Here is a 13,085-nt window from a genome sequence, read left to right as displayed (position 1 = left end):
CTGCGCGGTGACACCATTCCGACTCTTCCCGCGACCTGGTCTCGTGGCCTCCTGATGAACTTTTTTTTTTTTTTCCTTCTGGCTCTGTTCCCTGGAGGAGTTTCTTCTTGTTTTGTGCTCTGCAATGGGAAGAAGATAGGGCTGTAGCGTTTAAGTGATGTGTTCAGGCCGGCTTTAAGTTGTTTTTGTCTATTTGTTTAGCCATGTTAAGGAAGAGCTGTGGGAGTGCAGCGTCTCCTGTGAGCCTGGTGCTGAGCTGGCTCAAGCAGTGCGGGTCGGAAGGTGCCTGCGGGAGATGGGGGGTGCTGGTGGAACGGGCCTCAGGAGCATCAGTCAGGACCTTCTCTCGGAAAACAGGAAAACAGCTGCCATGCTTCCATCTCCTGGTGCTTAGCACTGGGTGCCTGTAGGAGGAATGCTTTTCCATGTGGCTTCACTACTAGGTCTGTCCTGACAGGGTTTGGTATATCTGAAATACGAGGAAAAAGGCTTTTCGTGGTAAACAAAATCATTGCCTTTCTCACAGTTTAATCTGAAAGTACTTGAGACCAAGGACAAGCCCAGGGCAGAGTTTGTTCATTCTTCCCTTTGCCTTTTCCCTTTGCCCTGTTCTTTCTTTGCTACCTATGATACATTACTAAAGACGTGATATTTGGGTCTCATAGACCAGTGCCTGTATGCTCAAACCTTTCCTGAATACAAGATTGCCACCAGCCATGTGTGAGGTCACTTAATCATACAGTCTTCAAAGTGGTTTGGGTTGTGCTAGTGAGGGTTTCTTGCCAGCGGGACTCTCACATCAGTAATGGACACCTGGAGAGTTAGCCTGTCCCAGGGTAGAAATCTTAGCCCAGGCCTGGGGTTATGGTTAGGACTAGGATCAGGGTGAGGAGAGCAAGAAATAGGGAACCTTCTGGCATTAGACTGGTGCCTAGGCACAGTTCCTTCTAGGGTCATAACTGTCATGCAATTTTTTCCCTTTGGAATCCCATGATCTGGACATAACTTCCATTCACAATACCTTTACCTGGAGTGCTGGCAGGGTAGGCATCAAGTGCTGCCCAGGGGAATTTGAAAGAGAAGGCAAATAACTCAGTTTTCTGCTCTGCTAGAAGCTTGGCAGGTTGGCTTCGTGCTGTAACACTGTAAACAGCGCTGTTTAACTCCTGTCATAGTGGGTAGGGAAGGGATGTGGAGTGGTGACTATTGTGCTTCCTTTTTGACTTTGAAACAGACAGTATGCTAATGGTACCCTGTTATGATCCTTCCTAATCACCTAAAACTTCATTCCCTCATTTTTGGGCATAACATGGGTGGAGAAAGCTGTGTAAGGAGAAAATTGAGTGGCTGCTAAAAGTCTGGCTAAGTTGGATGTTGATTGTCTTGTAAGTTCTAAAAAGGTAATTGGAAAATCTCCATGGACTTGTCTGCAAAACAGTTACACAGGTGTTGCTCTCTCTAATGGAAAAAGGAAATGGATTTAAAGCAGAAAGATTTTCTCAGTTCCATCTGTCAGCCCCTGCAGCTTAGCTGTGCTCTCCTGCCTTTGATCATAGGAGGTAGGTTCCATTTCCAAAAGAGGGTAGGGCTTTTTCATAGCCAGGGTTCTTTGTAGCTGCCTCAGGCAGACTTTGCTCGGAGCTGAGCCATTAGCTGCTGTCTCTGAGCTAAGACATATTTATTGCCTGTGCCTGCGGTTGTGATGGGCTAGGGTCATGCTTCAAGACAGTTTTTCAGCCACCTGTGTCAGGATATTAGGCTCCACAGTACTGCCAGGTGTACAGCATCTGTGGGCACAGGTGCTGAGGGAGATACAACAGCACATTTTCATGCTCTGTAATTGGAGTTAAGCTAAACTGGCTGCAACAAGTAGAGAAGGTGCATTTGTGGCTTCAGAGCAATAAAATGGACACAAAGAGTGAAGTGTATATATGCTCTTCTCCTTAACTCCTCCTCTTCCTAGGTCACATACTGTTTAGGTGCTCCTCCAAATCAAAAACAAATAGAAAGGAAAACTTATAATTTCACTGTGGCATCTTTGGTCAGCATTTCTTCAGAAGTATATATGAAGTAAAAATAGACACTTAGCTTTAGGTGTTGACCATGCTGAAGTTAACAGAAATTATGTAAGCTGCCGAATACATTGTCATCTTTTTCCTTGACTTCCAAATCTGTTTCCTTTCTAAAGCAAACATCCTTGGGTATCTATGCAAATGCAGTGCCTTTCATCATTTCTGGAAAATGTCAGAACTCTGATGCTTCTGCAGAGCTGAGCTTAGAAACAGAAAAGCAAAGAGCTGTCAGAAGTCTCCTTTAAATCATGGGTGAGGACTGGAAATTGCCTGGAGACTGATTGGGCTCAGTGGTGTGTCCTATGGATCTCTAATGCTCTTGCACCAAGAATTTGTCCCTATTCATTCATTCCAGGGCTTATGGAAATGTTTATGTTGTGTGAAACCAAAACTGCTTTGAAAGAAGAAAGGAGATTTAATGAATCTTTAATCTAAAGCATCTTGGAATAAGAACAAAGCTTCTGAAATGCTCAAATTTGTATATTTTATGGAAAAGGGCTTGGAAGGTTTTAATTTCTTATGATTCTCTATGCCAGCATTTTGGGCAATTTTTTCCTTTAAAAATGGTTCATTAATATGTCAGTTGACTTTCTAGGAATGGTGCTTTTTAAATTACTAATTTGCAAAGGGATTCAAGATCTGTCCATATCTCCCCTGATTAGTCTGTGCGTACATTTTAAAACATTCTGCAGTACCATTCTGTGCTATCACGTCTTGTGACAGTCTGTCCTGCTGATTTAGCAAGACTTCACTGCTTGCAATATGGCACTGATCCCAGGGACTTAAATGGGTGAGAGAAATGGTTTATAGAACAGTTTCTTTAAAAGTACCTAAGGCAGAAGAACTGCCTCAAGTTTAGTCTGCAGGCTGATGTACTGACAGATTTGTTCCCTAGTCATGTGCTAATTGTTTTGGAATGAGAATCACTTGCTCCTGGATCCTTCTACCAAAGCAGCATGTACAAAATTAATTTCACAAAACTCAACAACAGACCATATGGAAGGGGAAAATGGTATTTAAACAAAGTTGATTTCAGTCACTAACACATTGTGTTGTAGATGTCAGTCCCTTGCACTCCCACACCATGTACTCAGAAGCATCCAGTCATGTGTGATACTTTCATACACAATCTTCTATTAATGTTTCATTCAGACCAAGCTCAGTATTTCTGCCACACAGTAAGTTAAATTGCACTAGCATACATGCCCACCACTGGGTTATACTGGTGCAGTTTTCTTCTGTGTCTGCAGCTACTTTTAACTTTGGGAATTAAAAAGAGAAAGCTGGAAATTGTAGGGGTGAGCTCTATTACATACCTTAAAAAGCTAAGCCTTAAACATACCTGCAAGCTGTGGATAGTTCTCATAACCATCCCCTTTCAGGGAGGGTGGAGCAGGAAGAGTGCTTTGCTTTTTTTCTTTTACAGAACAATGGAAATTCACTGAGGAAAATGTTGCCCTGCTTTGAGCGTCAAATGAAATTTGGGTAACTCTTTAATCTCAGGAACTAAACTGTGTAAATTTTCCCTTTCCTATGTTTGATTCCTCTGCCTGAGACTGAGAAATGGCTCTTCTGTATTAGCCACAAGTCAGCTAATGGTCATCTTTTGTTGGACTAAGTCAACTGCAGCGCCAAACACCTCATGCTTTTTATTATCTTGTATTTTAGTTTTCGTTTAGCCTAAGCTCCAATGCCAAACATATATTTAATTAAATTAGTGTAATTTAATTTTAATTTTATTTTATTTTTTTCCTTTGTTTTGTTTATTATGGTTTTGTTTGGTTTATTTTATTTGATTTTTAAATTTTATTTTATTTCATTTTATTTTATACAGAGACTAGTTAGTCTTCCTTTGAAATCTGGGGTACAAATCCCAAACTGTGCTCTTGGGCACAGATTTACCATGTTCTTCAATGAAGATACCAGCCCTGTGCTAAATGAGCTGCTGTCTGCCAGATCCAGATTCGGTCTTGGCTGTGACCCCTCAGAAATGCCAAGTGTTTCCAAGGAAGCAGGCCTCTGCTGGAAGCTGAGAGGTTTGTGTGTTTCATCTGTTTATTTTGTGTGCTGATGAGAATTTGGGAGGGTGTAACAGAGTGGCCATCACAATTAGGAAACATGTTTTAGATGGGCAGGTTTTATGGAAAGTGGATGCCTTCCCAAAACAATTGTAACTCACCATTTCCAGGGCTTTGGTTTCCCATGCCCCACTTGTTCCTGTCTCAGTAGGAAATAATTTTACCAAGACATAGAGGAGACTGTTCAAAGCATCTGCTGACAAAAGGCTGAGTATCATGTTGCAAATTCATGTCCTCATTTGCTGGAATTGTAGAGGCAAAAGATAGCACAGAACTAGAGTTGAACATTAAATTTCCCAGCAAAAACCAGCTAGCAGGTGCTAGTTGCTGTGAAATCTGGATGAAATTATGTGATTCCTCCCTTGCAAGGGAGATGATGATGTGAGAGTGAGCTCTTTGGGAACAGGTAAGCTTTGGAGAAAGCCTACTGAGAAAGGTCAGGTGTTAAGCTTGCCTGGCACACAACTGTCAGAAGAATTGGGATGGCAACATCTGGGGAGGTGATGCAGGGCTGGGAATATCTGGCTGGTCAGTGGTGTTAGTTATGGGAATGTCAGGAGAGAGGACAGTGAAATAGTTATGGTCAGTCCAGTAACTGGGTATTATTGTCCTCCAGGCCCGTGTGTGAGAGCAGCCACAGTAATCCTGGGTTTTCCCCAGGAAAAAGGACTGAGAACAGAATCGCTGCTCTTCATGATCTCCTCATGTGGACATACAGCATTAAAAACAGTTGCACCTTATTCTTTCAGTGACAACTTTCTGGCAGAGGCAGAAGCAGTAATGTTTATACTGTGATATCAAACGGTGCCCTTTCTTCTCCACTCTTGCCCATCCCCACTGAAACAGTAAAATATCAGGAAAATTCACTGCTAGAATCTCTGTCTTGCTGCAGTCAGATTGTGTTTAGCTCTAAATCCTGGTCTGAATAAAACTAATACTGTCAAAGATTTTGGTTTTTCAAATTTGAGAGAAAAATGGTGCACTCAGGCCCATCTTTAGTGGGGGATCTATTATCAGATGCCAGGGGTAGTTAGATCAGAACATAATTACATACATCAGTGCAATTTTCAGTTGTTAGTCATTCTTCCCTAATGGTGAAATGCGTGACAGTTTCAGGTTTTGATTGGCACCGCCATTACCTGCTCTTAGTAAACAGATTATTGGCCTCTTTTTTTTTTAATAGAAATTTGCCATCTTCACCTTGCACACAGTCTTGTTACCCAGCCTGCTCTAATGTGTGCTGCTACTAATAAATGAGCAGCTGCCATGACTACTGTAGCCATACAAAGAAAAGCTCTTCGGCTTTTAAGGAGTGGCTGGAGGCAGGTAATTAACCACAGCTTCACTCCTTGCACTCAAAGCTTCTGGAAAGCAATGCACCGGGCTTCCCGGTGGATTTTCCTTTTATCAGCACTTACTTCAAGGATTGCAATGTCGCTGCCAGTTCTGGCTGCAGCAAGAGAGTAAGAAAAAGCAAGGCAAATCCAGTTATAATTAAGCTGGTCATAACAAAGGGATCTTAAAAATATAATAGCACATTAATCTTTGGAGAACTTCCTTCTCCTGCTTCCTTTCCCCCATTTTGGGCTTTACTCCTTCATGCTGTTTTCTGTTCACTGCTTCAAGAAATGCATCTCTAATGCATCCAGGAGTAGGAGGGTGTTCACCAAACAATCTTGGCTCTTTTCATACTAATGCATTGTCATTTATGCATCTTAATCCACTGGTCCTCTATTTCTGAAGAATCCCTGATATTATAGAGCTATTTAAAAATAATTTTTTAGCATGCAGGGTAAATCACATCCTGCTATGTAGCAGATTGTTATTTGTCTGTCAGCCTACAGTAAGAGGTCTGATTTCTGCCCACTGACTTCACTGCAAAGTTCTCAGTTGCCTATAATTAGGGTAAAATTGGGTCCAAGAGTGATAAATTGTATCTTCTACAGCACAGAAGAGCGTACCCTGACTTTCAGCCATATCAATCTGTTTGCAAACAACAGTGAAATTCTTTCTGGCTCTCACTGAGCCGTGGCAACATGATAGGCTCTTAGACCTGTAGATTGGATTTCAGGTCAGAAATTGCTACTTCCAGCTAGTTTGAATTCTTGTAGAGGGAGGCAAAAATTCAGTGAGAAACTTGCTGCAAACCTATACATCCTGGGCAAGGTGTAGGCCACGAACTGCAGCCTCTTTGTCTCAATAACAAAAAACTCTTACCAGGAAAGCTACTGGTATTGGTTTATTGGAGTATATTTTATTTCTGTCTCTCTCCCTTCATGTCTCATTCAGAGCTTATTCCCTTGTCTCAGAAATTCAAACCATTAGTAATTGCTCTTTAAAGGTCGACAATAATTTTAAGTTGCTATAAAATTAATCTGAAGCTGAAGTGAAGCTGAAGTTGCAATTTCACTCATACTCCTACTGTTCAAGGAGTATATTTTAAAGTGTTTGAGGCTTTGGGCCAAGCATTGGTATAAATCAAAATAAATACTTGGCTGACTTGCTTGGGCGGCTTCCTTTGGCAATCTGTTTCTAGCTCACAGTTTGGCCTTCTTTGCAGCTGAGATACCTGGTTCTTTTTCTGCCAGCTTTTTTTTTTTTAGTTGTTTGTTTTTGCTCTTGTTTTTGGTTGCTGTTTTTGCATTTTCTGTCTGAAGCAAAAAGTATCTTGGTTCAACAGTCTGACACTGCACTTCATGATTTCTCAGCCCTCCAGTCAAGAGTTTTCAAGCTTCCTTGACTTTTGGCACTGCAATCCACATGTTTAAAAAAATACTGCTTTTTACCTAACTTGTGTAGGTCTCTATAATTAATTTTTTTCCAAGACAAAGAATTATGGTGATAACTGCTGGCATTGACTCACACTGCTGTTTGTGCCCAGCCTGCTTACTGACTGACTTCCATCAGGCTGCTAATGTAAGGTTAGCGAGACTCTGGAAGAAAATAAGCTTCTTAAAGATGTCCTTCTTTTAAACATAGGTTTCAGTCCATCTTCATCCCTTCCTCAACCTCTCCTGATTCCTGAACTGTGTTTTCTGTGGCCTCACTCCTAAGGCATGTTTGAGCCTTGCATAATGCCTGACTGGGGAGGAGGCAAATAGTGATGAAAGCCAGCTGCCTCAGCCAGCTGGGGAACTGAGTTCTGGGGAAGCAGTTTTTGTCCTTGGTCTCCACCACCCCCTTCTGCACCAGTACTGACTGTGGGAGCCAGCTCAGTAAGTACAGCTGAGGAACTACGGCTGACTTGGGATGACTGGATTCCTCTTGAGAGCTTAAGTTCCAGCTGTTCTCTGGGCTTCTGCACCCTTTAGAAAGGATGAGTGGGATGTTTTGTTGTCCTGTTGTTTTCAACTGATTTAAGTATCTTTTAAACTTGGGGACACTTGGGGATAACAAGTGAAGTGAAACAGTTGTCTTAGCATCTTTTGAAAATACTTCAAACAGCAGCAGAGTGCAACTTACAGGGAAAATATTTCCCATTTTGGGGTGATTGTGTTTGCAACCCTGGGTCATTTAGAGAATCTCTCAGCATGCCCACTGCAGACCACCAGAAAAAGAAAAAAAAGAAAAAGGAGGAGCTAAACAGCTGAATTTTCTACTGTAGTAGCACGCACTGTCTGGCCAATACATTCATTTTGAAAAACAGCACTATTGCAACTCATTCTGGTCAAAATCTGAGTGGTGAAAGAGTCGTAAGACTGAACTGGTGGGTAGGAATTGCATCTACACTGCTCAGTGCTTGCTCCAGCTCTGAGACTGGGAGGAGACTTCAGGCTCCTCTTGGGCCATACTTCTGCTGTGAATACATCTGATGGCAAAAATACAGTAGGAAAGACCACTTCGAGAGTTATAGCAGATTATTAGGAAATGTGCCTGTGTAAGAAAATTCTTTTTCTTTGCACCACAGAGCCAGGCACGCTCTTTGTCTTTGTGCTTTTTGGCTATAGGGACAGATTCTGCCTCATAGAAGAGCAATGTTGATTATCTCAAAATACTTGCAGAGGGGCAAAGCACAGCCAAGACCCACTCTCCACCATGTGCTGCTGGTCAGCTGGCACAACAGCATTGTACGAAGAAAACATTTTTTCTTCCTTCAGTAAAAAGCCCATTGCATTAGAAGCAGCAGGATGAATTCTGCTATGCTTCTATCTTATACTAATTGTGTATTAGGGTATACACAAGCTAATTTTAAAGTGAGATTTTTCATTCCCAGCCTGTGAAACATTCTGTTTTCCAGCTGCTGGAAAATAACATGAGTTGATCCTGTAATGAACTCTCTCATGTAAGAATTGCCTCATTACCACTAAATGTTGCCAGCTCTTAGATTTGTGTTCTACTTCATAAATTCTAAAAAGCAGCTCAATGTATTTAGAAGCTATTTCCCTGTTTTAAAAGGAACCAGAGTCTATTCCAGGACCCAAGCCAGATCCCTTACAGTTTAAATGAAGATAGATTGCCATGAACTTATTTCAGAAGATGAAGAAAAAGTTTTTGCAGAGCAATTTCTCTTTCCTTTTCTTTCCATTTCTTTCCTTTCCTTTTCTTTCCAAACCTGTGCTTTTTGTGTTCCTGAAGAACAGTGAATAAGTCCACAAAATTGCACTATTGCGTGTGCCTACTAGTCAAGTATGACTATAATTTTTTTTCCATTGACAAAAGGCAATAAAAGGCCAGAATCCATTCTCTCTGATTCTACATACCAACTCCGCAGGGCTCAATTCACTCTAAAATAAAGTGGAGCTGCTTTGGAAGAGCTAATGAGGAGGTCTGGAGGGTTTCTCCCATCAATTTTTAATTTGAATATAATCCATGTCAATGTTGAGCACTTTAGGTCAGCTCTGTGTTGCTTGACTGCTATCAAACAATGAAAATCTCTTCTAATCGTGGTGGGTGGTTACTGTGATTTTTCATTTTTATTGGCAGCCTGAAGTAGTGAATAGGAAAAAGAGGCAGTTTTATTTTCCTGCCTAGACAGGTATAGGCAGAGCAGCACAACAAATTTGTACTGTTATTCATGTTGCATATGCCCATAAGAAATAGAAGGGAATTTGCTATAGGCTGCAAAAGTAGTTCACAAAAATAAAGTTGCCAGGGAGAAACATCAGTTCTGAACTGTGTACCTTCCAAATATCTGGGAATTCTGCCTGGGCAAAACAGTAATGTTGGATCTTAATAGACAGTGGTACACACGTGTTGGGTTTAACTAATAAATCTTTCCAAAAGGAGCTGCAGAAGAGAAAAATCCATAATACAGTTGGGCACATTTCTCATTTCCCATTGAAATCTGTCTGTTTCCACCATGTCCAGGCAGATTTAAGCAGATGAAAGGGTCAACTAAACAATGATTGTATATGCACATAAATTAAGATATGAGAGCGTTCAGTAATTTATTTTAGCTATTAAAATGCTGCTGTGATTTTGACTTTGAGAAAGGAAGAGCCTTAGAAGGATCAGAAGGCAGTATCTCATGGCAAACAACCAAAGCTGGATGAGTTCAAATATGCAAGAGGATGTATTCAGTCTGTTGAAGAAGGAGCATGCAACTGTGTCCTAATAAAAAGAAATAATTTAATTCATTTGATCTTCTAGGGTTCTTTCCTTCATAATCAATTCAAGAGAGTATTTTTTGATGTTATGACTTCTTTTTTTCATAACATCTTTCAAAACCAGGTCTAGTGTCAAGAACCCCTCCTTTCCAGTGTCAGCTCTGACATTTGGCTGTTGGTTGGTTCATTACATCGGATTCCTTCTGCGCTGCTCCTGGGGAACTGCACAGCAGACAGCTGGGAAAGCCATGGCTGGACCTGGACTGTGGGTTTCCCATCCACAGAGGACAGAAATATGCAGAGAAGAAAAGCACCAGGTCTGACATGACAGTGCTGAGAAAAGCTTCTAGCTGAATTAATAGTTATACCAGGAAACTGTTGGATTCTCTATGGGGACTTGTTTTACTATCTAAACCCAGAATTCAATTTTGCTTGTCATGTCCTAGCTAGGAGTACATAAAACAAACTGAAATTCCAAGTGTGAGTATAGTCAAATATTTAATCCTGGTACCCTATTCAGCCATTATTTAGTGTTCCTTTCAGTTTTAAGAAAAAAGTGGATTTTCTTCCAGTTTTTCCTCAGAAAACCTGTTAACAGTTATAATTTCTTATTGCAAGAAGGGCTGAGAAATTTGGCATCTGAACATCATCACCTTATGGCATGTTGTACCTGAACAAAAACGTACCCCCACACTTCACAAAAGCAGAACCCATGGCAGGAACAGTTGTAGCACTTTGAAGTGCTATTTAGGCTGTCAATTCTCTTTCCATAAATGTTTTTAAATCAGGGATTTAAATTAAGCACTCACATTAATCGCGCTCAAACTAATCAGTGAATTGATTCCAAATCTGGCAGCAAGTCAGTGTTGATACAAGATTTGCTGCACGTATACTCACAAATTTTGTTTGCACGGTATTTTATTGCAAATATTAAAAGGCAAATGCAGTTGTCAATTATGAATGAAATTGAATCAGGATAAACTGAAGTATGAAACTGGTGTATATACATTCAGCAGCCTGTCGGTATGGACAAAACCACCCATGATTTGACATCTTATTTGATAGATCTTCTTGTAAATAATAAATCACATTTTCTTGAAAACATGAACCATGTTCATCATTTCAGATCCTTTACATTATTAACAGCCTGGCAGAGAGTTCAGAAACTCAGCAGACAAAATATTCAGGAGATCCTATATATTTTATATTAGGATTCCAGGCTGATCTTTTGTACACAGCCTTCCTATTTTAGTAGCAAATTTACATGGTTTTGTATTAGACAGGAAAGTCGTGGTCTTCTGTTTCTTGGGGCATTTTCATACTGGAAGTATTCTGAAATATGATTTGAATGACAAGAATCACAGAATGTCTTGTTGAAAGAAACATTTAAAGATCATCTAGTCCAACCCTCTGCCATGGACAAGGACACCTTTCATCAAACGGGGTGGCTCAGAGCCCATCCAACATGGCCTTGAGCATTTCCAATGACGAGGCATCCACAGCTTCTCTCAGAAACATTTCTCAATGCCTCCCCACCCTCATCATTAAAAATGTCTTCCTTTTATCCAATCTAAATTGTCCCTCTTTCAGTTTAACACCATTGCCCCATGTCCAACCACTACAGGAAGGCTGGAATCTTTTTTACTCAAGTAATGCCTGCAGTTTGCTATGTATTTCAGAAAGTGAGAGATTTCCAGCAGTGCTCTTACATTTTTACAGCTCCTGGAAGTGATGTGCCAAGGAGTAAAGTTCTTCTCAGGTACAGTCTGGCTCAACGTGGGTCCTAAAGAAGCCATGGCAAAACAAGGGAAGAAAGACAAAAGGTACAAAGAGAATACAGACAACTCCTAAGCCACAAAACAATCCTATTCCTCATCTGAAGACAGTAACACACAAAAATATGACTTTGTAGCTAAAGCTGGTTATTTTCTAGTCTTGACATGCTTAAAAAAAATTATTTCTATGATGTAACCAACAATAACAGCCTGTTATCTGATGAAGACAGTTGTACCTTAAAAGCCTCATTGAGTGATGCAGAGCTGGGCCTGTATGTTTACTCCCAAAAATGCTAAACGTTCCTGTGTAGGAAGGAAATTTCATATTCTCACTGCAGGAGCTTAGTGGGCAAAAAGAGGAAACCAAAAAAACCATCATGATGGAAGAAAATAATTCTGAAGTTCAAGAAGCACAAAACAGATGGTGTACTCCTTTCTCCCAATCCTTTTCGTTATCTCAAATACACCTTCACAAAACCTGAGGGTTGCTGAGGCAGGGAAGAAAACTTGGCAGGAAAGGACTCAGATCCATGCCTTTTTCCCGGTGCTGTAGTGAGCGTGGGGAGGGTGGACATGGAGATGGGGGACAATGACACAGTCAGGGTTCTCTTGCACAATGGCCACTTAATCTTTGGCCGTAGCAGCAGAAACTCTCTCTCCGCACCCTTCCAGTACAAGATCCATGGTCCTGAGTTCCCTGGGGCAGGTGTAGATGTTTCAAGAAGGATTACGAGCATCCTGTTCTTGCACACCCTAAAAATCCTCACACGAACAGCCAAGTTTGGCTTTTGGTCTTGAAATTACATGTGGGCTGCTGAAAGTAAAGCTATCATTAAATATTCATTAATTCCTTTCTAGAGGTAATTTATTCTTCTTACTTTTTTTCCCTCCCTCAAATAGACATCTCTTCCTCTGGTTTTTGTGGCAGATAACCTGCAGGGCTAGATGGAAATTGAGTTTGTGGCCTTATTTCTAGAGTGATTTGGATTGGTGGTGTATCACTGAAAGAAACAGCCATCCTAGCTGCTAGGCAATTTTAGTGGTGATTTAGCTACTTTCCCCTTATTTATTGTGGACTTCTTTTCTTAGTTTCATGTTTTCTTGTTTTTAATCTAAACGTCCAGTTCATAGATATATAATTATTTACTGTAAACAAAACAGAGATTTCTTCCAATTGTGATTTGTAATAATTATATAAAATATAAAAGGAAGAAAAACAGCCTGGTACCCTAGGGAACGTATAATATCTGCAACACATCTTCTTCATTGCTCTAACCTGTACTCTTCAACACATAAGCTAACTGAAAGACCTGCAGGAACATCACACCTGCACATCTAATTAGTTAAAGCTAAACAAATCTGAGTGTTAATTCTGTAGAATCCTCTGAACTGGTAGACAGCCAACTCAATTAAACAGTTGTCCTGATAAAGAGACACAAAAATGCTTCTGAGAAGACTTGCCATGACATAAAGTACCCACCAAAGTAAAACTACAGCAATAAGGAGATTACTCACAGCATTTAATTACTTTGGTATTTATTTCCTTATTATGACCAGAATCTCTGTTTGTGATAGACGTTTGGCATTTCACACTGATTTAAGAGCTTGTAATAC

General features: G+C 40.6%; 1 long non-coding RNA gene across 2 annotated transcripts; it reads left to right on the top strand.

The window, feature by feature from the left end:
- The first annotated feature begins 6 nt into the window (after positions 1-6).
- On the top strand, positions 7-10,779 carry LOC108446810. Of its 2 annotated transcripts, none has more exons than XR_001862112.1 (3): positions 7-443; positions 3,907-4,108; positions 9,821-10,779. It is a non-coding gene; the product is annotated as an uncharacterized LOC108446810 (long non-coding RNA). The 2 variants fall into 2 exon arrangements; XR_001862111.1 differs by lacking the exon at positions 9,821-10,779 and adding an exon at positions 4,767-4,890.
- The last annotated feature ends 2,306 nt before the right edge of the window (positions 10,780-13,085 follow it).

Source organism: Corvus brachyrhynchos, unplaced genomic scaffold, assembly GCF_000691975.1.
Source record: "Corvus brachyrhynchos isolate BGI_N302 unplaced genomic scaffold, ASM69197v1 scaffold94, whole genome shotgun sequence".
In the NCBI taxonomy this organism is placed as follows: Eukaryota; Metazoa; Chordata; class Aves; order Passeriformes; family Corvidae; genus Corvus; species Corvus brachyrhynchos.
Note: the sequence above shows the minus strand (reverse complement) of the source record. Positions and strands in the feature narration are given on the sequence as shown.